The sequence below is a fragment of the Cetorhinus maximus genome, chromosome 11 (genome assembly GCF_964194155.1).
Source record: "Cetorhinus maximus chromosome 11, sCetMax3.hap1.1, whole genome shotgun sequence".
Taxonomy (NCBI): domain Eukaryota; kingdom Metazoa; phylum Chordata; class Chondrichthyes; order Lamniformes; family Cetorhinidae; genus Cetorhinus; species Cetorhinus maximus.
This window is the reverse complement of record NC_135889.1, coordinates 81,260,827-81,286,414: the sequence shown is the minus strand read 5'-3', so window position 1 is coordinate 81,286,414 and position 25,588 is coordinate 81,260,827. Positions and strand designations below refer to the sequence as shown.

Here is a 25,588-nt window from a genome sequence, read left to right as displayed (position 1 = left end):
GGATACAAACCATCCAGACCTGGTGATTTATCCACCTTCAAGCATGTCAGTCCCTCCAGTACTTCCTCTCTCATCCTTATTTTATCTAATATTTCACAGTCCTCCTCTTTAACTAGAATGTCTGCATCATTCCTCTCCTTAGTGAAGACTGATACAAAGAACTCATTGAGAATCCTGCTCACATCTTCAGCATCAACGCATAAGTTACCACATGCATCTCTGATAGGCCCTACTCTTTCCTTAGTTATTCTCTTGCTCTTAACTTTCCAGTAAAACAGCTTTGGGTTTTCTTTGATTTTATTTGCGAATATTTTTTTGTATGTTCTCTTTGCTTTCCTAATTTCCGTTTTTACTTCACCCCTGCATTTTCTATACTCCTCTAGGCTTCCTACAGACCACCTCAAAGTATTCTCTTTCGTGGTGAAAATACATATGATTTCTTTAAACTTCCCCAGCTGCTAAATTCCTGTATTCCAGAAGTATCTTTGTTGCTCCGTTTTTTTCCTTCTCAGTGGCAGTACCATCCTTTCTGTGCTTAGGTGATTGGAAGTAATCCAAACACACAATACAAACTTTTATTTTTTTTACTCTCTTCCACTGACTACTGGGTTCTTCTGCTAACACTACTCAATACCTTATCAGATATAGTTATTTCACTGCAGCTAAGTACAATGCTAGTGGTTTCATACATTTAACGAAGATAACCCTAGTTTAATTCCCTAATCAACAGGTTCTACCCCTTTAATAAGTAATCTGTCCTTTGGTCCCTTCCCCCTTTATTAATTATTTCAAATTTTTTCCATTAAATTCCATGTACCACCAATTAAAAGGTCCAAATCCTTTTGAATCAGGTTATAATTTTTCTAATTTTTTGTCCTGTTTCCTATTTCAATCGTGTTTATATATCTGGTTAGTTACTTACTGTGTACTCAGATTGATTGGGCACAAAATTTGGATCTGTGGTGCCACTGGAAATACCTATAAGGAAGCCTGAGTCCCTCTGAATGGGGCTCGCTGAGCCTCCAGCCACTTTGGCCATTGACTAAGAGGTGTCCCATGTTAAGAAGGGCACTGGAATGGGGAGTCCCCAACATGCATCGGATGCCACAGAACTGGTGCTGTTGTGACATCACTCAGCTGATTTGATGACTCTATTTGTGAACTTGGATCATGCAAGTCCACTCAACAAACTTTGATGATCTTGTTACTCACCAAAGAATTTCGATTCAGCTGCCAAAAGGGCCCGGCATTAGGGTCGTTTAAAGTACCAGGCACCCAATTTGCAATAAGGTCATTTAGAATAACGCCTCCTACAGCACAATGCCTCTGTGGGATACAGTAGAGTGTTTTTGAAGGTGTAGTGGTGAGCTTCTGTATATGGCAGAAAATGTTGCTGCATCCTCACAGGGAGGGCAGAGGATTTGGTGACCTGTCCACACGTAGGCTGGAAGAAGTACAGGGGCTGCAGTAGACTCTGGGCCATCAGCATGAAAGGCAGATGGGATAGAGGCTGAGGAGAGGTGAAACTTTGCATGATGCCCTCTGCAAAGTTGGAGCTGGTCTCCACAGTGTCTTTGACAGTGACAGGAGGCTGCCTGGCATTCACCAGCAACTCTGTTTGCATCCTCCTCATCAGTATTCTTCTGGATATTGCCCTATCAATGTCCTCATCTGGTTCCCCTGTAGCAGAACCCATCTGTGACTTTACCCGCTACTGGACTATCCTTTCCCCTGGCCTGGCTGCGATCTGCTTGCACCCAATAAATCACAATGTGCAGATTCCAGTGCTTGCCTCAAATGTGCATGCAGAGTCCTTATGTGAGCTGCTGGTTGTGAGTGACGGATTAAGAAATGGGGCCTCTTGATCTGTGGTGTTCTGTTAATTTCTACCCCTCCCCCCTACCCCTCCTCCTGGGGCTGCTATGCCTGGGCAGCTGGCAGTTCTTGGGTGTACGTCTGAAAATAGAAGTAAGAAAGAGGAGGTTGGAGTGTGGGAGGGATTTGGTGAGAAAAGAAAGTCGTCCATGGTCACACTACCTGTAGCTTACTCATTATGCCAGAGAGCAGGCTGAAGGTGTGCTGGGAGTTGAGAACGTTCATAAGGCCCAAATATGCATTCATCCTCCGTGTTCTCAGTGATACTGGATGTCAATGGTTCTGTCACAATAGGCCCAAGATGCTCAGAGCCATCTCCCCTGTTGGGCTCAGGAGATGCAGATATCTTTGTTCGCTGTACGCTCTGCTCTGATCCCTTTTATTGTGTTCCACCTTGTTTTGGAAGGGAGAAGACAGAATGTCAGTGATTGTGCTGCACTGTCTTTGAGTGATGTACTTGCCACAGCTGAATAGCTGGAGTGTGTGAAAGCAGCAGGAGCTAGGTGCGAGACTGGCATCATGAGAAAATGTGCAAAGATGTGGTGGAGCATCTGGATGTTAGGTGTGAGTCCTGAGTGCCAGCGACTGATAACGGGTGTGTAATGGGATGTGTGCATTCATGTGTGCTACGAGAGGTTTGTGCTGTGGTTGGTAGGAGATGTAATGTGGAGATACATTCACTACCTTGACAACTCACATGAGATCAATGGACTTATAGCACTGTTACCAGGTCCTTGAGACCAAATTCTGGGAATTGACCTCTCTGGTCACCTGCTGAGATCCTCCTAGCTCCCTCCACAGAACCATGGCATCTCTCCTCCTGTCCACTTCCATGGCTAAGACCTCCAGTGCTGCACCCGTGAACCTGGTGTTCCATTTTCTTCTTTAGAATTGTAGCAATAACATTTAGCAGCAGTCTCCTGTGATTTTTTTTCCCCATTAAGACTAACAGTCATAAAGAGGAGCAGGCAGGCTGCACCACATGCTATCAGCGCGTGGTACTTGGTTCCCTACAAAGCACTCAGCCAAACAGCAGCACAGACTGTACTTGAACCAATGCTGCAATCAGGTAAATGAAGTGGCAGTGCCAGATTCGTTTTGAGTGCTGCCTACCTCCATGGCAAAGGGTGCAGTGAGGTTGCAAACTGCGGCCCCCATGTCCAAAAAATGGCACATCTAATTTCTAGACCGTTATTTGTATAACATTAGTAAAGACCTTATAATTACTCTCTCCCTATCCTGAAAAGAGCCTGTTCATCCTGTTTAACTTTTTCTACTCGTTTTATATCAACTACTTTATTTTGTTTGCTATTCTGCAATTCAATAGCTTAACCATTAATGTCAATGTAAGGTCATGGAAAGTTTTCTAATAATCTAAGTATATATAAAACCTGCGTTTTCCTTGTCCGTCATGTCAAGAATATATTTGAAAGCATTCAGTAGTTTATTTAAATATGATGTCCCTTTCCTCAAATATGCTGATAGTCCTTTAATAGGTTATGATTTTTCCAAGCATTTACCAATTAGATTTCTCAATATTATTATTATTATAATAACTCCTAAAACACACATTAAGCATGCTTTATCAGTTTTTCCAACTAGATTTTTGACCCTTTTTTTGAAATATTGCAATTATTTTAGACACTTATAATGTTCCTCCTTACAGATTCTGTTCATATATTGAAATCCTTCTGCTTATCCATAATTCTACATTTTATATCCATGCTTCACCGGATTGGCATCTGTTTCCCTTTTGCCTGCTTTTGATCTTTTCTAAGTTAGTCAGTTGTAAATGATGAGTCACTATAGATGAACATTAACAATGTAGAAACAATATATTTTTAATGCCAAAAAGCCTCACTGTCCCCAGGAAGAATAATTTGTTGATTCCCTAATGAGTGAAATACTCTACTTATCACGATAATTCTGTATTGAGCTATATTGTCAAGAACCTTGATAGTTTTATATTTAATTATTTGCAATGTTATTTCTATGAATCAAAAGGAACATTAAAATTTATGCAAGAACAGTGTTACAGAACCATTGTCAGTGTATTTTTTTTATGAAGAATATAGGTATGAGATCTCTGTCCCCTAAAGGATATCTCAGTACTAGATTACATTAAAGAAGACTTCTGCTATTAAAAGAATTTCAATTGAATATTTTACATTGTAAATGACTAGACATTACAGCTATAAAAGGCAAAGTGCCACTGGAGCTAATAATTATCACACACTGCATTGCTTTTGAGTCCAGAATAAAAGGAATGTTAAAATGTGTACAGATCAGTAAGGCACCATATGCTGCAGCAGAATAGTCAATACAGCTTCATTAATGTACTTCGGATCAATCCAGCAATTACTTCATTCAGGATGTGTTCATTTGGGATGTGTTCAGTTTTTATGTGCCTGAAGGTATTAGTATCCATGACTAAACTAAGGAGTCCTGCAGAGTCACACGTAGTCATCTATATCTTGTGTTTTTCATGGTGAATAGATCTTCACTGATAATCATAAGAGGTAGCAGTAGGGTTGTAATACCATTGCTTTGAAGATTAGGCTTCTTCAGCCATGTGATTAAAATATTAAAACTTCTGAACATTCAGGAAAGCTGTTTGCTGTTTCAGGATACTTATTTAGCTCAAATAACAAATGATGTGTCAGCATCAACAATTTCAGCAAAATGAACACACTGACTTGATGTTATTGGTCATGTATTGGTGTTACCTAGCAACTAACAGATGTCATTTTGTCAGTTAAAGTAAAATGGAAGATTTTATTTAATTGTAGACACTGGACACCAGATTGCCAAGTAATTGACTTTAATTTAAACAGGGAGAAAAGAATATATAAATTTACCAATGTAAACCTCATCAATTTATAACCTCTTTTGAAAGGCGTAATCGAAGGTTTGAGGTCTGGTGGCGCAGTGGGCACTGTCCCTGCCTCTGAGCCAGAAGCTCTGGGTCCCTGGAGTGGAACTTGATGGCCAAGGAAAATGTCAATGACAGGTGTAAGAGCAGGAGACATTCCTAGTCAGCCATATGATGGAAAGCAATTGGAGCCTCTACCATCAGGCTACAATATGCACATATAAGTGTATGTTGCCACAGCAACTCTGACTGCTTGTCGGGGGGCAGTTGGCTCAGTTGGCTGAATGGCTGGTGTGGATCAGATTGGTGCGTGGCCATGAGATTTGATGCCCCCCTTCTGGCTGGGGTAGATTTGGGACCTGTCTCCTTGCCCTACTGTGGTGGAGGTTGTGGCGCTGTGGGTCAGACCTGCCTTCGGGCAAAGAGTCCAAGGTTTAGCGATATTAATTCCTCCCTTTCAAGCCATGTAATAATTTAATACGTACACCAATATTAGGGTAATAAATTAGGCTCATTAGTGCCTGTAGACCTTCATAATGGTATCCAAAGCAGATGCACACAATGGGGAAATTTGTGCTGGACACCATATTGGTGAGGGTATTAGCATGTGGAATGAACATTTGCTGGAAGTTTGCAGAGCAGGCAGATCATGATGTCAATCAGCATGCAATTGCTGATTTGACCCATGGTGCTATTTTGAAGCTTGATATTCCAGGTAGTGCCAGTTTTTGACATTGCACAGCTGAACATACAACACTATTTAAAAAGTACATCAACTATTTATTGGTTAGTTGCTGGTTGATTTCTTCTAGCTGTTGCTATGATTCTATAAGTGTTGATACTTCCCATTGTTGTTTCAATTTGCAAGAGTATACAGAGTGGTGTGATAGGTGCTGATGGATTTTGGTTGACCAAAGGCTTCCATACAAGTGAGTTGTTTCCAGGCTTGGGTGCACTGGTAGACATTCCCTTTGGAATAACAGCATGGCTGGGAGAATGAAGAGATTGCACAGGTCAACTGCTGGGAGAGGAAGGAGAGAGAGAGAGAAGGGCTCTCAGCAGGAGGGTATTCATGGAACAATTCTACCTACCAGTGACAAAAAGTGCAACATCTGCACATCAGCAAGAACATCCTCACTGAAATCTACCCACTGCTGCAGCCACGACTGCAACCTCAAAGCAAAGAAAGGATGATATTGTCAATGACTGTGAAGGTGTATTTAGTGATGAACTTATGTGTTTGGCTCTTTGCAGGCTGGAGCTGGAAATATCTCAGCTTGTAACATCTCAGTTTGCTGTCCACTGTTGCATATGGGAGGTCACTGGGGCTTGCTATTTATTGCGAGCTGGCTACATTTCATTCCCTTGCCAGAAAGAAGCAGACAAAATGAGCCTGCAGCCCTATTAGGGTTGCAAGCTTCCCATTGTGCAAGATGCCTTTGACTATACACACATCATTTTGCGCTTCTGTCCAATACTTGAACTGAAATGGATTCCACTCCCTCAACATTCAGCTGCTGTGTGACCATAGACAACAATCATGCAGGTCAATGTTGCTATTCTGGTAGCAGTTATGATGCCTTCATTCAGTGGCAGTCCACCATGCCAGCTGCACAACGAACTGAAGGATGACTAGTGGGAGGTGGGAGACAAAGGCAGGTTTCCAATGCACCAAGCATGTTGTGCATATCCATAAGTGTTCTTCTGTAGGCTGCCCGATCAAAGTCTTCATCTGTGTCTTCTGAAGCAGAACCTGTGTGTGTACCTCGCACGTTGGAGGGCTGACACGTGCTATATTTTACCCCTGCCCTGGCTTCAGCCTGCTTGTTCCCAGTGTCCCCCTGTGTGCAGATCCCACTTCTGATTTATCCTCTAGGATACACACAATGCCCGTATCTGGTGGCTACAAGTGTGAAATTAAATGATGGTGCTGCATCTTCATCATCACAGTCTTGGGTTTCCTGCATTGCCTGGCTAGGATGTAGCTTCTGGGCAACTCAAAGGAAAAAGACATAGAGTAAGGTTGTCCTGCTGGAGTAGGGGTGGGGGGTTTCAGGAAGTACGAGGTGCACGTTTACACCATCTGCAACCTGTAAATCGGAAGAGAGTAGAGGATGACAGGGATGAGCGAAAGAGGATTAGGTATGAGAATACTGTCATCTTCAATGGTTTCAACCCTGCCATTGGCATGGTCTCAGCAATGGGCATCCCAAGTATGTCCAGCACCATCTCCTCCATGGGGGTTAGGATATGCAGGCCAGCTTCAGCCCCTCCAATTAGCTTCTGCTGCCTCTGCTTGTTTATCACCATGTCCTACAAGAGGGGAAGTATGCAAGCAAGTGACGTGTAACCTGTTTGGATGGCATGACCGTCATGATTCAATAACTGCCCGTGTGCAAGCTGAGATATTGGTGTTGCTTCCAGCAGTGCTAAGTGTGTAGAGGGTGAAGTGAAGCATATGAATGTTAGACATGAATCCTGATTGATAAAGATTGTTTATAAGTGAGTAATGAAGTTTGGCAATTTGAGCAGTGGCTGTTGCCATTAGGGGTTCAGGTGAATCGCCAGGTTAACGCTCACCACTCACATACAACTAAACACAATTAACATACAAGTAATGGATCCCATTCTCTCTTTAAATAGAAATTAGAGTTAATACGTAAAATCAAAATTTAAAACCAAATTAAATCAAAAACTTCCATCATTAAACATTACATTGTAAGACTCCCATCCCCAGGACCCCGATTAATTTCTTTGTACATGCATTTCTTTTTGCCAAACAAGCTGTTGACTTACATCTACCCACTTAATTTTGGAGAGTTCATTCTTCTCCAGCAGTTTTTTCAAGTCAATAAGTTAAATTCGTAGCCGTTCTTCACTCACACTTTTCACATAGTGTACATTATTCGACAGTGAATAACTATCTGGAGGACACTGGGAGTTTGACTCCTGGCCATTGTGACCCCCCTCCCACTGCTTTTTGGGCTTGATTCCTGGACATCGCAATCTCCCACCACAGCTTTTTGGCCATGTGTCTGGAGGACCTCTTGAACCCCAGTCCATGGATAGATGACCTCTCTTCTACTTTCCATCTCCTCCACCTAGGCCTCCAGTGCAGGGTCTGAAAATTTTGTGGAGTTGGCTGCCTCCCATGTTGAGCCATTCTTCACTATTTCCCAGGTCAGATTCATTTCCTGCACGACTGCCAACACCTGCTTCAGCCACAATGCACATCCTCCAAGTAGTACAGGCTAGCTTTAAGTGGAAACACAGACAGAAAATGCTGGAAAAACTCAGCAGGTCTAACAGCATCTGTGGAGAGAAAGGCAGCATTAACGTTTCGAGTCCATATGATTCTTCTTCAGAGCTAAAGTGAAGTGAAAATGTGATGAAATTTGTACTGTTTAAGGGGAGTGGAGCAGGTGAAGCTGGATAGAAGGCCAGCAATAGGTGGAGGCAAAGGAGAGATTGACAAAGGTGTCATGAACAAAAGGACAAAGGGGTGTTAATGGTAGTGGTAAGGGCTAAAGGAGGTGCTGATGGTGGGCATTAAGGTCACCTTAATGGTGCTAGGTGGTCACCTTGATGGTGCTAGGAAGTTTCCATTTTGAGCCCCTACTGCCACGTGTAACCATTAAACAATGCAGGTGGTGCTGCCTGCATGGAGCAATTACTTAAATGAGCAGGCAGCACAAAGATGCCATAACCCAGGCAGTGGAGGAGCACCAAAGAGAGTGTGATGATGAAGTCGCAGCATTGTCACTCAATTTTACACTTGCAGCCACCTGCTCAAGTTCTGACAGTACGCACGTCTTAGGGGATAGATGCATTAAATTGAATGAGTTTGGGTTAATCGCCCCTCGCAATCCCTGTCCTCTATTTTGGGGGCTTTGCAATTCAGCTCCCAAAGTCTTTTAATTTACATGTTTGTTATATTTTCCACAAATTACTATGAGTTGGATTTTACGGGGCATCAGTGGGCCCCACTTGCTCCAGCTAAAAGGTCAGGAGGGTGGAGATGGGGGAAGCCTGCCCAGGGGAAGAACGGCTGCCCCCCGCAGTTTAACAGCTCATTCACCATTAATAGACTGGAAGCAGGAATTCCGGCCCTCGGGGACAGGAAGCCCGACCAAGAGCTGCCGGTCAATCGGAGGCCGGCAGCTCTCCAGTACCAGCAGTGCCACAGGGAATGTTGGCTACTGCCAGTGCTGCACCCAGGGCTTGAGGAGACATTCAGCGCTGGATCGGGACCTCCTAAATGTTTGTGGGTGTGGGCCTGGGATTTGCGAGGCCGTTTGGGGAGGGAAACCTGGGGTAGATAAGACCTTAGGGAGGGCCCTTTGGGAGGAAGCCTGCTGGGCTGGGCTGGGTGCTTGGCATGAGCCTCTCTGCTGCCAGTCAAATCCCATCGGCAGTGGAATGAGGCTCTTAAGTGGGCATTAATTGCAGTTTTGAGGGTTGGTTATATTTGACTCGAAACATTAACTCTGTTTCTCTTTCCACGGATGCTGCCAGTATTTCCAGCAATGTTTTTATTTCAGATTTTCAGCACCTGCAACATCTTGCTTTTAATTAAAAGCATAGTCTTGATGAGCCAGTGCAGTTTACATGCAAATGAAATGCAAAACAGTAATTGAAATCGAGAAAACTAGGATTAGACATCTAAATCCTAGCCTTAGCTAACATGTAAACAAGTTTGTTGTTTTGGGAAATTTAGTTAGCTCTCTGCCGCTTTCACTTTTGTTACGTATCTAGAGAATTGCAATTTCATACAGATTTAACTAAACTTAGATAACTTGAGAACCTATTAACTAAGATTATTATTATGTAGTGTGAGCCCTCCATGGAGTTGCAGGGCCTGAATGGGTTGGTACTGTCTAACTTTTACAACACAAGATACCATAACAGACCTAACTGGTTTCTGGGAAAATTGCGCAAAGATAAATCATTGTAAATGAGATATCAAATAACACAAAATGCTGTGATGGACAAAGAACAACCTTTGGACCAGTTGTATTAATACTAGATTACAATATGTTTCGTCCTGTCATTGTTATTTATACAGGATCTTAAGGCATCATTGTTGTCTTGGTTTATCAGAAGAGCTGTGATACTGCAGCTATATTCTGTTCTCATCTGTCTTCTTTTCCTTTAGTTCAGTTTTCCCAATGTGGCAACAGTGGTCATTGCAACATGCAGACTTTACTCACTGCATGTATGTACAGTAAGTGTACCTTAGCTCCCTCTAGCCCTTGTAGCTATGCTTATTTGATTCAGTATTTCCAAATCAAAATCAACCCTTTATAACATGATATTAAGTTTCGGTGGCGTGGGTTTAAGTCCCACGCAGTTAGAAACGCACATATCATGACAAATTCAACAGTTACTGTGAAAGCTTTTGAATCTTAGGAGACACTTTCTTTTTTTTCTTCTCCCATTACTTTCAGGTTTTGTTTTCCCTCAAATGTTGGGGTCAATTCTCCTGGTCATTAACCCCTGATTTGCTAGGTCAGGAAAAAGGGGTATGCTGAATCTCTGCACTTTTTACATTGTGCCATGATCTCTGGAGCTTCTCAGAGTGGGGAGAAGGTTGGGCCTGGGCCTGTGTCTATTTCAGACACAGGGCCATCACTGATGTGCAGGATCATCCCAAGAAGCTAACAGCGAATGTGCGCGTAGTGGCAAGCAGAAGAGTACGTCTGGAGGTAGTTCAAAGTAACCCACTGGATATTTGGGCCTGAGGACTTTCCTAAGCTCCTGGTTCCTGCTTTCCACCAGTACCCGAAGAATCCTTGGCTGACAAACAAGCCCACAGTTGTGGCCTTCTTGGGAGCCTGTAGGTATGTTTTTGCCTGACCAGTTTTCTGGTTCTACGTTAACGACCCAGGGCACCAATGTCAGCGAGAGCTCATCCAGAACAGGGGCAGCACAGTTTGAGTGCAGTACTTCTGTCCAGCATCACAACACAGAGAAGCCGGAAAGAAATGACACTGTTTTCTTCAGTTGAATAGCATCCCAAGAATCTGAAGGTAATCTTGAAGGAAATAAGCAAATGATAGCAATGTGTTAATCAGGAAACTCTATTTAAACCACTGGGCCTCATGTCCATATTTATGAGTATGGAATTGGCAGGTATGTTTACTGCTGAGAGAAAAACACCATGCAATTCACAGGTCTGTTTCTTTTGGTAATGAAGGTGGTACACTTTTCTCGCTGCATTAAAATAAGCCTTTTTGATAGGCATACTTCTCATAAGTTTGCAGCACAATGTGTACTGCAAAAGTGATCTATGATATCATCGACATGATGGAGCACCCCATTGGTGGATTTTAACAGTAGCACCAGAGATTAGTGCTTGACTGAATGTGAGGGACAGAAACATCTCAATTATGTTAATTTGGCACAGTAAATTCTGTTAGAGCCATTCTGCTGAATGTTTATCAGTGCACCAGCTTAAATACATTGCGAAGGCCTTAGCAGCTGCTGCAGTGCAGGCACAATTGCACTATTGTTATTCAGTTGAAAGATGGCGCAACAGTCTCTCTCTTTTTTATGGTTTGCTCAGTTCTATAGTGCAATCTAGCTACAGCAGATTTTTGCCACTGATTCAGGGAGCTCAAGTCAGGAAATTTCCTGACTTGGCAGACTTGTTTCAGTTTCAAGGCCCCATTGCACCCAATTTTTGCTCTGGCTGGGGGGGAAGGGGCAGGAAAGTCGGGCCTACCAACCTCATAAACAGACCATGGGCGGCCACAGGGAAGGGCGAGTGCTGAGTTGGGCTGGTTAGCAGGCCTGCCTTGGTTCTCTGAGACTTTGGACAAGTTATTTTAAAACTTGTAGGACCCTCTAACCCTCATCCCTCACAACCCCTCAGCCCCACCCACTTTCCATGCCAACTCATGCCCCCCACCATAGAACTCCATAAGACCCCCATATATTCCATGCTCCCTCCAATGCCTTCTACATGCCACCTCTTACCCTCCATAGCCACTCACCCACTATCCACAATGGGCAGACCTCAGGAGCCATGTGAAGATGAAACAAAATTAAACTTCTAACAATCTAATAGAGTTCTCATTCATACATACTTGATATTGAAAATCTCCCATTCATGAAACCGATTCAAAGAATTTAAATCCTCTCAAGTGTTAAATCTGTTTTAAAAACAAAGTTATGTTCCGTAACTACACCAAAGGCAGCTAATCCTTCAATAGCCTCTTTAAAGTATCAATCAAAAGATGAACTCAGCCCCCCAATGAGATCTGTTTTTGAAGCTTTTGAAACACAGCCAAGAATTCATAATTATGTCCGCTGTAATAGCAGTCCTTGGGAAATGTCAACAAAGAACACTATCGAAACCACAGGAAAATATGGTAATAGTTTTTTCTAACCTACACCAGAAATCAGTCAAGCACAGATTTTTTTAAACTCTAATTGACACCCTCAGCCTGTTTTTTTCCTATATTTAATGGCTCAGGATTTTAAAAAACTTCAGATCATGACACTCAGACCTTATCCATCCTTTACAAGCATTCACATCTACTCCATAAATTTATGACTCTCAATTGTTGGTCAAGGCCCTTGGGACAATGAAAATGGGGTCTGTTTAAATTTGGTGCTAATTTCAAGTGACCCTGCTGAGTTCAGGTTTCCAGCCTGTGAGATTCACACCCCTCCCCTTTCTTCCTGCTGGCAAAAATGGGATCTGTGAGAAATGGGCATGAGACTTCCGCATCTAGGTTTCGGCCACCTATTCTAAAGGCCTCCGGGTTGGCCCAACTCTGTAAAAATCCGGCCCCTAATGTCCATGTTAGGGAATTTCCCTTTAAATAATAATAATAGAATTGTCCAAGTCTCTTTGACACTTTAGAATGCACATGGCAGCAGATGGAGAAATTGAGATTTGTAATGTTCAGTGCCATTTTTTAGTAGTGCATTAATTGTCTGATGTTTTCGCCATTGTTGTTAATGCTACTGGAACCAGCATGCAGATGAAAGAATTCTGCCCCTTTATTTCAAAAGGAAAACTGAATATTAGTATGTTTAGAACATTAGAAAAAAGAACTGAGACCAACTGCAAATGCAGGGCTGAATCACTCTCCAAGTGCCTTGGTTGTTGCAGGTGGCTGAGCAGTATTTTGAGATTCTTCCTTTCTCCTTTCCCATTCCCTCACTCCTGGATAAATATAATATTCCATATCCACTCTGGTGATAGGGTAATGAGTAATAGAACAAGGGTTATTGCACATAAGCGCCCTCTCTGAAGCGGTTAAATAGAATGTCTCAAATTGTATTTTCAGCAAACTGCATGCAGAGGATGTGCTGGGTCATAAAGTTCATTTATTTATATCTCGTGTTTTATATCTTATTTATATTTCAGAATGAATAAATTACTCTTTAAATAAAAGGAACATGGATTGACTTACATCTATATAATGACAGACCAGTTTATCTTTATGTTCCTCGTCATTAAATTGATTACTAAACCATAGTCTTTTTTGGGGGATTTATAGAAGATTGAAGATCATTTGGCTCATGGACATGAATTAGTCAAATTGTATTTTTGAACACACAAGCTGGTAGTCCAGGTGATAGTGCAGCTGCATTCAAACCAGATGGTTGTGGGTTTGATCACTAGAGCTACCTTTTGCTTGGGTTTGCCAGCATCTGCTTGTGAGCTGGCATTCCAGACTATCAATCTGCTGGAGGGAGGGAATTGCTGTGCCAGACTGCTCCCGCCATTGAACAAGAGAAGGAATAGTATAGTAGCCCTGTGAGCTCCAAAAGCATCTATTGTCAGCTAATTAATGGGCATCATTTGTGAGGTGATTCATAGTCAAGGCTATTAAGCCATGCAACTTGAATTATAGGGTGGAATTCCTGGAGACAATATAAACTAGGAAACAAAAACTTTCAGTCTCGATGCAACGCTAATTAGTCCAAAGTGTTTGTGAATTGCAGCTTAAACCCTTGAATAAGACAGAAAAGAAATGATGAAAATCTAATAAATATTGGCCTGAATATTGTGGTCAGCGGTAAACTCATGGCACTTGCCACTGGCCTTGAAGCAGGTTGCCCACAAAAATCTGTCAATCTTTTGTGACATGGATTTCCCGTTTCCCAACATCAGTTTTAATCTGGTGCCAAGTCAAGCGGATCTCCAGGAATGCATTATACGAGGCTCCGGAGTCTCCACCCCAACTTCGCCTGTAAAGTTCGGTGAGAGCTTGCCGAGGGGAATGCCAGTTGGCCATTAATAGACTGGAGGCAGGATTCCCTCGGGGACAACAAGTCCCATCTTAGATAGCTGGGGCCCAATCAGAGGCCGGTAGCTGTCCTGCATTTTGGGTGCTTAGCGCTGGATCGTTCAAATGTGGTTGGTTCTGATGAATAGTCTTACGGACTTGAAACGTTAACTCTGTCTTCCTCTCCACAGATGCTGTCGGACTTTTCCAGCAGTTTTTGTTTTTGTTTCAGCTTTCCAGCATCCACAATATTTTGCTTTTATATTATGGTTGGGGGCCTTGCTGGGTGCAAAGCTGGCAGGCCCTGGCGAGGGGGTTAGGGGGCTGGGGTTTGAGAAGTCATGGGGATGGGCAGCCTGTGGGGTTAAACATTGTGGGAGCCCCCAACTAAGACCATTAAGGAGTGACCGTTCCAATCTCTCCCCCCCCCCCAAACCACCACCACCACGCCCCCGCTCCTCCAATGCCCACCAGCATTAAGCAGACCTAAGTGAGAAGATGAAAGTAATTAACTGAAGCACTGGGGATATCAATGGTCCACATTTTGCAGTAGTAATCATGTCATTTGCTGATCATCAGTACTCCTCTGAAACTGAGTATTATGAGGGTGTGCTTTTCGAAGACGCAATTTCTAATTTCTCTTTCGCTGGCTGGATTTTTTTTAAAAACTGGGACACTATATAAACAATGGGAAAGCTGCCCAGACTGCTGCAATACTCAATTTCGCATTCCACCAAGTGAGATGAAGACAGACACTCCACCACCTGAGGAGCATGAAAGACCCCATCCCCTGACTACTCACACCGCTCAGACTCTTTTTTATTCATTCATGGGATATGCATGTCGCTGGCTAGGCCAGCATCTATTTCCCATTCCTACTTGCCCCTGAGAAGGTGGTGGTGAGCCGCCTTCTTGAACTGCTGCAGTCCATAGGGTGTAGGTACACCCACAGTGCTGTTAGGAACGGAGTTCAAAGATTTTGACCCAGTGACAATGAAAAAATAACATATTTCCAAGTCAGGATGGTGAGTGGCTTGGAGAGGAACTTCCAGGTGGTAGTGTTCCCATCTGTCTGCTGCCCTTGTCCTTCTAAATGGTAGTTGTTGTGGGTTTGGAAGGTGCTGTCGAAGGAACCTCGCTGAGTTTCTGCAGTGCATCTTGTAGATGGCACACACTGCTGCTATTGTGCATTGGTGGTGGAGGGAGTGAATGTTTGTGGATGGGGTGCCAATCACGTGGGCTGCTTTGTCACGGATGGTGTCAAGCTGCTTGAGTGTTGTTGGAACTACACTCATTCAGGAAAGTGGAGAGTATTCCATCACACTCCTGACTTGTGCCTTGTGGAAGGTGGACAGGCTTTGGGGAGTCAGGAGGCAAGTTATTCACCACAGGATTCCTAGCCTCTGACCTGCTCTTGTAGCCACAGTGTTTATATGGCTAGTCCAGTTCAGTTTCTGGTCAATGGTAACCCCCAGGATGTTGATAATGGGGTTTCAGTGATGGTAATGCCATTGAATGTCAAGCAGCAATGGTTAGATTCTCTCTTGTTGGAGATGGTCATTGCCTGGCACTTGTGTGGCACAAATGTTACTTGTTAGCCCAAGCCTGGATACAGCCTAGGTCTTGTTGTATTTGGACATGGACTGCTTCAGTATCTGAGGAGTCACGAATAGTGTTGAGCATTGTGCAATCATCAGCTAACATCCCCCTTTCTGACCTTATGATGGAAAGAAGGTCATTGATGAAGCAGCTGAAGATGGTTGAGCCTAGGACACTGTCCTGAGCAACTCCTGCAATGATGTCCTGGAACTGAGATGATTGACCTCTAACAACCACAACCATCTTTCTTTGTGCTAGGTATAACCCCAACCATTAGAGAGTTTTCCCCTTGATTCCCATTGACTTCAGTTTTGCTCGGGTTCCTTGGTGTCACACTCAGTGAAATGCTGCCTTGATGCCCACGATAGTCACTCTCACCTCGCTTCAATTTTCAAATGTTTGAGATGAGACATCAAAATGCTATTTCCTGTTCTGAAGCAATAACTGCAGCGGACATGAACTAAAAGAACTTCTCTGGAATACACAACCAGCAAGCTACTTCAAGGGCCTTACCAAGCAGGAGAGAGAGAAAAAAAGGCAATGCTGTACTGAACACAGACAGATTGAAGCTGTGTGCTCTCTGTCTTTTTGACATGCTGTGCCCAGTTACAAAAATAGCCATCTTGAGAAGAAAAAATGACTGCAAACAGAAAACTTTCCAAATACAAGGAAATCTGCTCCATACCACTATACTCACATGGACAGCTGAACATAATGGCAGCAATATTGAAGCACTGCACTGAGATCAGCCAAGGTGCAGCTAACCACGTACTCATTTGTTTTACCTTTCATGAACTGTTTTTAAAAAAAAATCCTAGAAACCTATCCTCATACTCAGCATTCTGTATTAGTATGTGTGTGAGCTGAGACAAATGTGTGTGACCGTATGAATGATGGTTGAGTTTTACCTAGTTTTTTTTTAGCTCGGGAAATTCTTTGTTTAACCTAAGAAAACCTGTATGAATAATTCTTTACAACCTCAAAGCGTAAATAGTAGGACTCATACAGAATCGGTAAGCACGTTCTCTCTCAATTCTCTTAAAGACCTTGTTAAGGTCAAACGTGAATTGGAAGAATAAGGGAGTCATTTCACCCTTCCTCACATAGTCGAAACAACAGCGACTTCTGGAGTCTGAATATGTGCAGTTAGACACAGAAATATCGGACTTGCTTTAGGTGATCCTGTTTCTTTCATATTGTGCATTCTTGAAGTAATGGCCGGACTACAATCAATTAGAAGTAACTAAGCTGATGAGAACCTCCCTTTTATGTTATTAGTCTCATTGTAAAACCTTTGATAAAGTTGTACCTTGATGAATGAAGTTCCTAATTACTGCTGGAAAGCCTCACTGTCCCTGAAATATAACTTTATATTTGTGGGATGTCAAATTTCGGCATTTTATTCAAAAATGAAAATTCTTTGCATTTTACTTTCCAGTTTCCTGCCTGCAAGAATGCTTCAATATAATTGGCTGCTTACCCTGTTTGATGACATCACCATTGCTGGACACGTGGGGCTGGATTTAACACTCCCCAGATGGGTTTGAAGGCGGGGTGGCTCATTAAATCCAACGGATGGCTTGTCTGCCGCCTTCCCACCTGCCCCTGTCCCCAGCACAGTTATACCAGTGGTGGGGGTGGTGTCAGGTGGCCTGCCTGCTAGTGGGAGAATTAAGGCCCTTAAGAGGGCAATTAATGTCCACTTAGGGGCCTCATCCTGCCACGACTGGGATTTAACCAGTGGTGAGAGAGGCCCATGCTACCCCACCCAGCCCGGCAGATTTTTCTCCCCAGACACAGCAGTTCTGAGTAAGTTTTATTAACTACATACTTTGTAAACCTGGTATAACTAGAGTTTGTTAATTACTTCCAGCTTCTCACTTATGCCCCATTTTCAACCCATTCTATTCCATTTACATTTGCTTGATGTAGCCTTCCTGCAATAGATTCCATTATCAACACAGGATGTTTAACAGATGTTTAACTGTGGGGCTGCTAGAATTACACACAATCAATGTTTTTGTTAAACAGGTGATTGATGACTTATTTACGAGAAGGAACTGTTTCATCATTTTCCTCCAGAAACAGCAGTATAAGGTATGTGGTTCACACAGATTTTGGGATTGTCCCAAGTCCAGAGTGTAATTCACTGCACACTTATTGCCTTGTGTGCTTCTTCACACAATTACCTTCATGAATTGCAAGCATTTCCACTCTATTAATTTGCATCTGGTCTGTGATGACCAGCATCATCACATCATGCAGGTCTGTGTATGTTTCAGTGATGTTTTTATATTTCACCAATCCTCTATCCCTCTACTGGTTACCTCTGCAAAAGCTGGCTGCTTGGAAACGAGGAGGTGCAGTGTTGCCTACCCTACTGATCTGGTGCCAACAATGAGAAGCAGTGGAAGGAAATTTAAATAGCACTGAGGCAGAGATAGGTTCTTTCAGCACTGTGCAGAAAGTATGGGGAATATGAAGGGGAGTATTATCTTGCCATTCTTGGTAAGATTGTTAAACTTATTGCTGTGCTGTAGCAAGATCCTGGAGCTATTGCTGATCATATTCAGTTAGTGCCACATCTTACCATGCCAATTCACCAATTTCTCTGCATCTGCTGACCTTCCAAAAAGAAGAGGTTCACTTTCCTATTCAGAGGTCTTTCCACTGGCCGCGTCTGGAAACCTCAGTGTCTTACAGAAACTCCTTATATCCGGCTATCCTCTTGCAGATCCACAATGCTTCAATGTTTTGCTGACAAAAATTGCACCCCAGTTTAAGCTGCTATTATAGATGCTTAAGAAACTGCAGTAGCAAGCTGTGTACGGGGAAAATGTTTCTTGTTGACAGTTAGCCTCCACCATGAGCATACATACATACATATGAACATACGAATCAGGTGCAGGAGTAGGCCATTTGAGCCTGCCCCACCATTTGGTAAGATAATGGCTGATTTAATTGTGACCTCAACTCCACTTTTCTGTCTATCCCTATAACATTTGCCTCCCTTGTCAATCAAGAATCTATCTAACACATCCTTAAAAATATTTAATGACACTGCTTCAACTCCTATCTGGGGAAGTGAATTCCACCAACCAATGACCCTTTGAGAGAAAAGATTTCTCTTCATCACCTTCTTAAGTGGGAGACCCCAGCAGTGGGACCCCAGCTCCTGGGAAACTTAATCTGTTTAATTCTGTCTTTGCCTTTAAAGTATTTTCCTCCTGTACAACTGCAATACAGCAAATTGAAGACGCAGGTACTTTAAGCAACTTTGTAAGGACATAGTGAAAATCAATCAGCTGTATGTATGAATGAATAATGCTGTCAAACCATTTTAAAAGTATTGAATATTTTAAAGTATTTAAAATGTAATCTCTTTGCTGGTTATCTAAAGTAGTTTAAGTATTACCAGCATGTTAGCTAATTTTTAAGTTTATTATCTTAGGTAAACTGAGACAGACCCTGAGATCTGAAGAATGATGACAATGAAAATCAGGACCTAGCCAGGACATCTCCATCAGATTAAAATTACAAAGGCTTTCAAGGTGAGTGCACATTAAGACCTATCAATGATGTACCTACTTTGAACCATAACTGTGTTGCAGTGGTTATCCTTAAGAGTCGCTTTTGTTTGGGGTAATGGCATGGAGGGGAGAATACAAATTAAAATTTGAGGATTCAATGGTCTTCAGTGCTAATGACTTTCCTAAATTATTCTTCTGGGTTCTTCAGCCCCTTTAGGTAGAATGTCCACCCCCACTAATGCTTCCCCAACATGCCTCCCACCCTGATCACTCTCCCCACTCCACCACCCCAGGGCCCCCCAGCAGATGTGTGCTCCCCTTCATGGTTCATGGGAGGAGTGTCTTTGGAGCCCACTCTGCATGTTAAGTGACTTTCATTCCAGGGAAATAGGCTGAGACTGTGGCACAGTCAGTGGAGCAGGCAGATGCCTTGCCACTACACTGCCATAAAAACAAAATCCAACCTGTTGTCTTAGGAAGCTGTACATGAGTAGACCTGAAAGATAAAGTGGAAGTTATCTGTTATACAATGAAGTTTAGAAACGCTACGAAAAATTGGAATTCACTCAGCACCTGATCTGCAATGATGTTACAATGAGGTAAACCTCAATCCAATAACTCATTGTACCCACTACTAATTAACAAAGTGACCTACAAAAATACTGAAGAAAGGAATTGGCCAATATTTAGCAGCTTGCCTGAACTCCCTGATTGCTAATCATGGAGTATTTAGGGCTTTTTGTTTGCTTTTATGGTCAGATTAACCTGAAAAGGCAATTTCAGTGTCGTTTCACATGAAGGATAACTAATAAGAGAAATCACTTAAAAGAGTTTCATCAATCTGATACAATAATACAAATAGCCGTATTTTCTTATTTGCTCTGACATAAGTCAGTGCTATAAATAATGTAATACCAACCCCTTACACTTGGGGTAATGGCATGGAATGTCATTTTGTTCCAGGAGTATACTGGACAATGAAGCATGGCTTAAATAAATTCATATTTTGAAGAATATCTGTTAAATTTGAATACAGTGTACTTATGCTACCTAAAGGGGCACAAGTCAGACCCCTAACTGATTCACAGGGTATTATATTTTGATTGAATTCACCATAGTGTTGAGCTGCCTTTGCTCAGCATCTCTCAGCTTGTTATATAGCACATGCATTGCGTCAAAGCTTTACCTGTGGGAACAAATTAGCTTTCTGGCAGAAGGAGTAATCCTTCACTGTGGAAAAAAGAGAAAAATGAAGACAAAGCTGACCTTTACAGTCTTCACTTTTTTTTTTACACAATTGCACTGCAATAGTGCAATCCCATTGACTTGGAAAATATTGCCAAGATTTTTAATTTCAAACCAAGTGACAGCAGCAGTGTGACAAGAAAACAAGTCTCCAAAAAGAGTTTGAACAGGAAAAATAAAAAAAGAAGCATATTATCTAAATGGTGAGAGATTGAAGCGCTCTGAGGGATCTAGGGGCCCTCATGCATGAAGCACAAAGGCAGGTGCAGCAAGTAAGTAGGAAAGCTAATGGAATGTTATCATTTATTGCAAGGGGAATTGAATACAAAAGTAGGGAGGTTATGCTTCAGTGATTGAAATATATAACATCCTGAGGGGTATTGAGAGGGGTGTGGAGAGGATGTTTCCTTTCGTGGGAGAATCTAGTACTAGAGGCTGCTGTTTAAAAATAAGGGGGTTACCATTTAGGACAGAGATGAGGAGAAACTTTTTCTCTCAAAGAGTTCTGAGTCTTTGGAACTCTCTTCCTCAAAAGGCGGTGGAGCAGAGCCTTTGAATATTTTTAAGGCAGAGGTAGACAGATTCTTGATAAGAAAAGGGGTGAAAGGTTATCGGGTAGGCGGGAAAGTGGATTTGAGGTTACAATCAGATCAGCCATGACCTTATTGATGGTGGAGCAGGCTGGAATGGCCGAGTGGCATACTCCTGCTCCTAATTCATAAATTCACAACTCTCATTCTGTGAGCTTCAATGGAAAGAAGAGCGGGTGCAGTGAAAAATCTCCTTCCAATTCACTGAGTCTATTTTACACTGCTAATATCAATCAATTTCACCCCCTTATCTTTCCTGGCAAGGTTTCTAATCATTGAACATTTCACAAACTTTTTTTGTTACATCAAAAATTGTGTTCATTAGCACTTGTTCAGCAACTCCAAATATGAATAATTCCTTTAGAACTGCCGATAGGTTTAGGGCATTTTACAAAATGTATGTTTTTTCTTAGTGACGCAGAAAACAGACTTTATTTTCACGGAGAATGTTTTCAGAAGAAAAATCAATTATTAAATATTGATCTAATGGAGTAACTATATTGTGCACATAGAATTGCCCTCTTTTCAGTAAATGTATTTCTTGATCTTGGCAAAAGCTCCATTTTAGTCAGTAGTGGAACACCACTACAATATGATGACCTTAGTTATGCACAGTATAGTGGAACATATATGCCATGGGACTGTACATTACAAGCTTTTGTGTTGTTATTACTCTATATCTTCTCACTGAGAAAACTTAAGAAAGTTAGTTGCATCATTTTCTACTGTGATTGCCTTTAAAGTTGATTCTTCTTGTAATTGAATATACCACAGTCTAGTGATTTTCAATTATGTGAGCCATGCAGAAACTCCTATATATGTATGTTGTAAAGTGAGCAGCAAAGTTATATGTGTGCCATAGCGAAGGAGCAGTAAAGTCTGCATTGGGCCAATAGTTCAGATTGATATGGCACTGTATGAATGTTGTACATCTTCTATCAGTATATCTATATATAATATATAGTATGTGCCAGTCACCTTGCATGTTTTGTGTACTATGAATATCTTCTATTCTGATGAGATGGGTGGTATAGGGCACACCGTAGAAAATAGTGCATCAGAGTTCTTAGCCTAATCATCAAACTAAATATACACACATAGCATGGAAATTTAGGTTACAGCACTGTCACTACAAGCCTGAAATCATGGCCTTCTCTTCCTGCAGAATCATGAACAATTGTCTCCACAGTCAACAAATTATCTTCACTATTCTACTTTGAAGAGTTGTCCTTTCAAGATCAGATGTAGTTACATTATTATTATAATGCTGTTGTCACCTGTTAAATGAACATATGAAGAACTAAGACCACGTAAAGCTGATTTTATGAAATGGTTCTCCCATTGCTGAGACTCCATGCTGAGTTTGTAAAGTCAGCTCTGTAACATTTAAAAGATTGAAAAGTGGTAAGAGTGTAGGCGTCTGCAGGAAAGCATACATTTAATTATTCTTGTATTCATTTACATTCCTGTTTCTCCCACTGCCTTATCTCACTCGGGATGGTAAGCTAACTGTATCAGTTCTCAACAGAAATGCACCATCATGGACAGATGCTGAATCACAGCATTGTTGCAATGCAGAAGGAGGCCATTCAGCCCATCATGTCTATACCAGCTCTCTGAATGAGAAATTAACCTAGTGCCATTTCCCCATCTTCTCCCTGTAATCGTGTTCATTCTTCCTTTGCAGATAAAAGTCTAATTCCCTTTTGAATGCTTCAATTGAACCTGCCTCCACAATACTTTTGGGCAGTGCATTCCTTAACCACTCACTGCATGTTGCTGTTGCTTCTCTTGCCAATTACTTTAAATCTGAGCCCTCTCATTCTCAATCCTCTCAGGAGTAGGAAATTTTCTCCCTATCTACTCTGTCCAGACCGCTCATGATTTGAATACCTCTATCAGATCTCCTCTCAGCCTTCTCTTCTCCGAGGAAAACAGACCTAACTTCTCCAACGAAAACAGAAAATGCTGGAAAAACTCAGCAGGTTGAACAGCATCTGTGGAGAGAAAAAAAACAAAGTTAACGTTTCGAGTCCATATGACTCTAACAGATGCTGTTAGACCTGCTGAGTTTTTCCAGCATTTTCTGTTTTGTTTCAGATTTCCAGCATCCACAGCATTTTGCTTTTTGCTCCTAACTTCTCCAATCTCTCCTCATAGCTGAAGTTCTTTTATCCTTGGAACCATTCTCATGAATCTTCTCTGCACTCCAGTGTCTTCATTTTGTGATTCTCTGATCCTTATTATGGTGCTCTCAGCATCAGCAGAGCTCAGTGTTCATTCTGATGCTGCACCTTGATGTTGAGGCATTCTAGAACTATACTTGAGTTTGCTGTCTACACTAGCAATTGGCCTATTTGACATTCAGCTCTGCGCCTCAAGCCAGTAACTTCCTGGTAGGGTGCAGTCACTCTGTTTAAGATGATACCATGTTGTCCCTTCCACTCCCCCATGTGACTTTTATGTTGGAACATATCATCTGCCTGTTCCAGATGATCATTAAATATCCTAAGGGACTATTTGAAGAACGGTAATGAGAAGTGAGTTCCAGTATTCTCCCCTACTTACCTGGCTGCTGGAGAGATGCAATATGCTTGAACAGTGCTGTTCCTGGTGAAACCTCAAAATACTTATTTTTGGTTGGTCTGCTCTCTTGCATGATCTAGTCACACCCCTGTACAGGCTTTCTCTTTGCAAGGGCCTTGTGCTTAACAAAAGAAGGTGGGAACACATGTAACTGCAAGCCTAAAAGGCCTACAACTGCTGACCTGACTACCAGCCTCAGTCTAACAACAATCAGACTGTTATTAGAAAACTCCTGGCCCCTGAGATCTTACTGAAGGTGATAACTGAAGCTTCTACCTATCTTCTCAGACCACCTTGTTCGCTGACCCCTCAGTTCCTGTAATTGGACCTGAAACAGAGAGCAGGGAATATTGTCTCTCGCCTCATCTCCTGTATAGTCATTATACTGCACTTGTAGGTGAAACCCCCAGGACGACCACGGTGGGAAGTCACAGAAATGCTGTGGTAACATATAAGGGGCTTTACTCCCCAGTATAATCAGTCTCTGCCCCTTTTTCCTTTCTGTACCACTTGAGAGCTGAATGGTCAACCACGCCATGGAGGGGAGTATTGGAGTGGATGGCCAGGTAACATACCTGCCTTGGTCAATGCCACCTAACTGCAGACCAACTGCTTGTCTGTTTCATAGCTGTTTTGGGACTTTTTGTCTCCGTACCAGTTATTGGATCTTTTTCCAGAATGGGAAAGGAGGAGAAGTAGCCCTGATAGTAAAGGATGACATAAGAACAGTAGTAATAAAGTAATAAACAATGGCTTGAAGATCAGGAAGTAGAATCTGTATGGAATAACAAGGGTAGGAGCACTTGGTGGGAATAGTTTATTGGCCCCTTAACATTAATTATGCAATTTGACAGGGCATTAAACAAGGAATAATTGTTGCTTGCGACAAAGGTAATGTAATAATCGCATGGAACTTTAATCTTCATGGGGTAATCAAATTAGCAATGGTAGTTTGGAAGTTTGAGTTTGTCAAATGCTTTTCTAACAGTTTCTGGAACAATATTGTGGAAACAACTAGGGTTAAAGTTCTTTTAGATTGAGTATTGTGCGATGAGGCAGGTTCATTGTAAAAGATCATCTAAGAAAAAGTAATCATAGTACAACTGAATTCCATGTGAAGTTTGAGAGCAACATACTCCAGTCCAAAACAAGAATTTGAAACATAAAGCCAATTACATGTGTATGAAGGGAGAGCTGGCTACGGTTGATTGCGTAAATGGACTAAAAGGTATGATGCCTAATAAACAGTGGGAACATTTAAAGAAATGATTCAAAATGTTCAACAAAAATACATTCCATTGATAAACAAAAACTCAAGGTAAAAGATCCATCCGTGGCTCACTAGAGAATTTAAGGATAGTATTAGATTAAATGAAGAGACTTCTAATGTTGTTTGAAACAGAAGGATTGGGAGAGTTTAAAACCAGCACAGGGCCAGTATTATAAAAACAGATTGTAAGAATGTTTAAAAGTATATAAAAAGGAGAGAAGCTAATGTAAATGTTGGTTCCTCAGAGGCAGAAACAGGAGAAATTATCATGGGAAGAAGGACATGGCAGAGACATTGAACAAATATTTTGTGTCTGTCTTCGCAGTCGAAGACACAAGTAATACACCAGAAATAAAAGGTAACCAAGGGCTCGTAAGAATGAGGAACTTAAAAAGTATTTTTCTGCTGATGTTAATTATTTTGCAATTTACATACATGACTTGAATGAAGGGGCTGAAAGTATGGTTGCTAAATTTGCTGACGACACTAAGATGGGTAGGAAAGTAAGTTGGGAAGAGGACGTAAGGAGGCTACAAAAAGATATAGATGGGTTAAGTGAGCAGGCTAAGATCTAGCAAATGGAGTATAATGTGGGCAAATGTGAAATTGTCCATTTTGGCAGGAAAAAATAAAAAAGAAGCATATTATCTAAATGGTGAGAGGTTGCAGAGCTTTGAGATTCAGAGCGATCTGGGTGTCCTAGTGCATGAAACACAAAAGGCTAGTATGTAGGTACAGAAAGTAATTAGGAAAGCTAATAGAGTGTGATTGTTAAT

General features: G+C 41.9%; 1 protein-coding gene across 4 annotated transcripts in view; it reads left to right on the top strand.

The window, feature by feature from the left end:
• The window catches only part of csrnp3 (cysteine-serine-rich nuclear protein 3), a 264,969-nt gene that overhangs the window by 134,186 nt on the left and 105,195 nt on the right, over positions 1-25,588 (top strand). For 2 of the 4 annotated variants that reach the window (XM_078552309.1, XM_078552312.1), the window contains exons 2-3: positions 16,636-16,767; positions 19,043-19,142. The gene's annotated coding sequence lies outside the window, so the exon portion shown is untranslated. The remainder of the gene's footprint in view (positions 1-16,635; positions 16,768-19,042; positions 19,143-25,588) is intronic. The other 2 variants (XM_078552313.1, XM_078552310.1) reach the window with 1 other exon arrangement.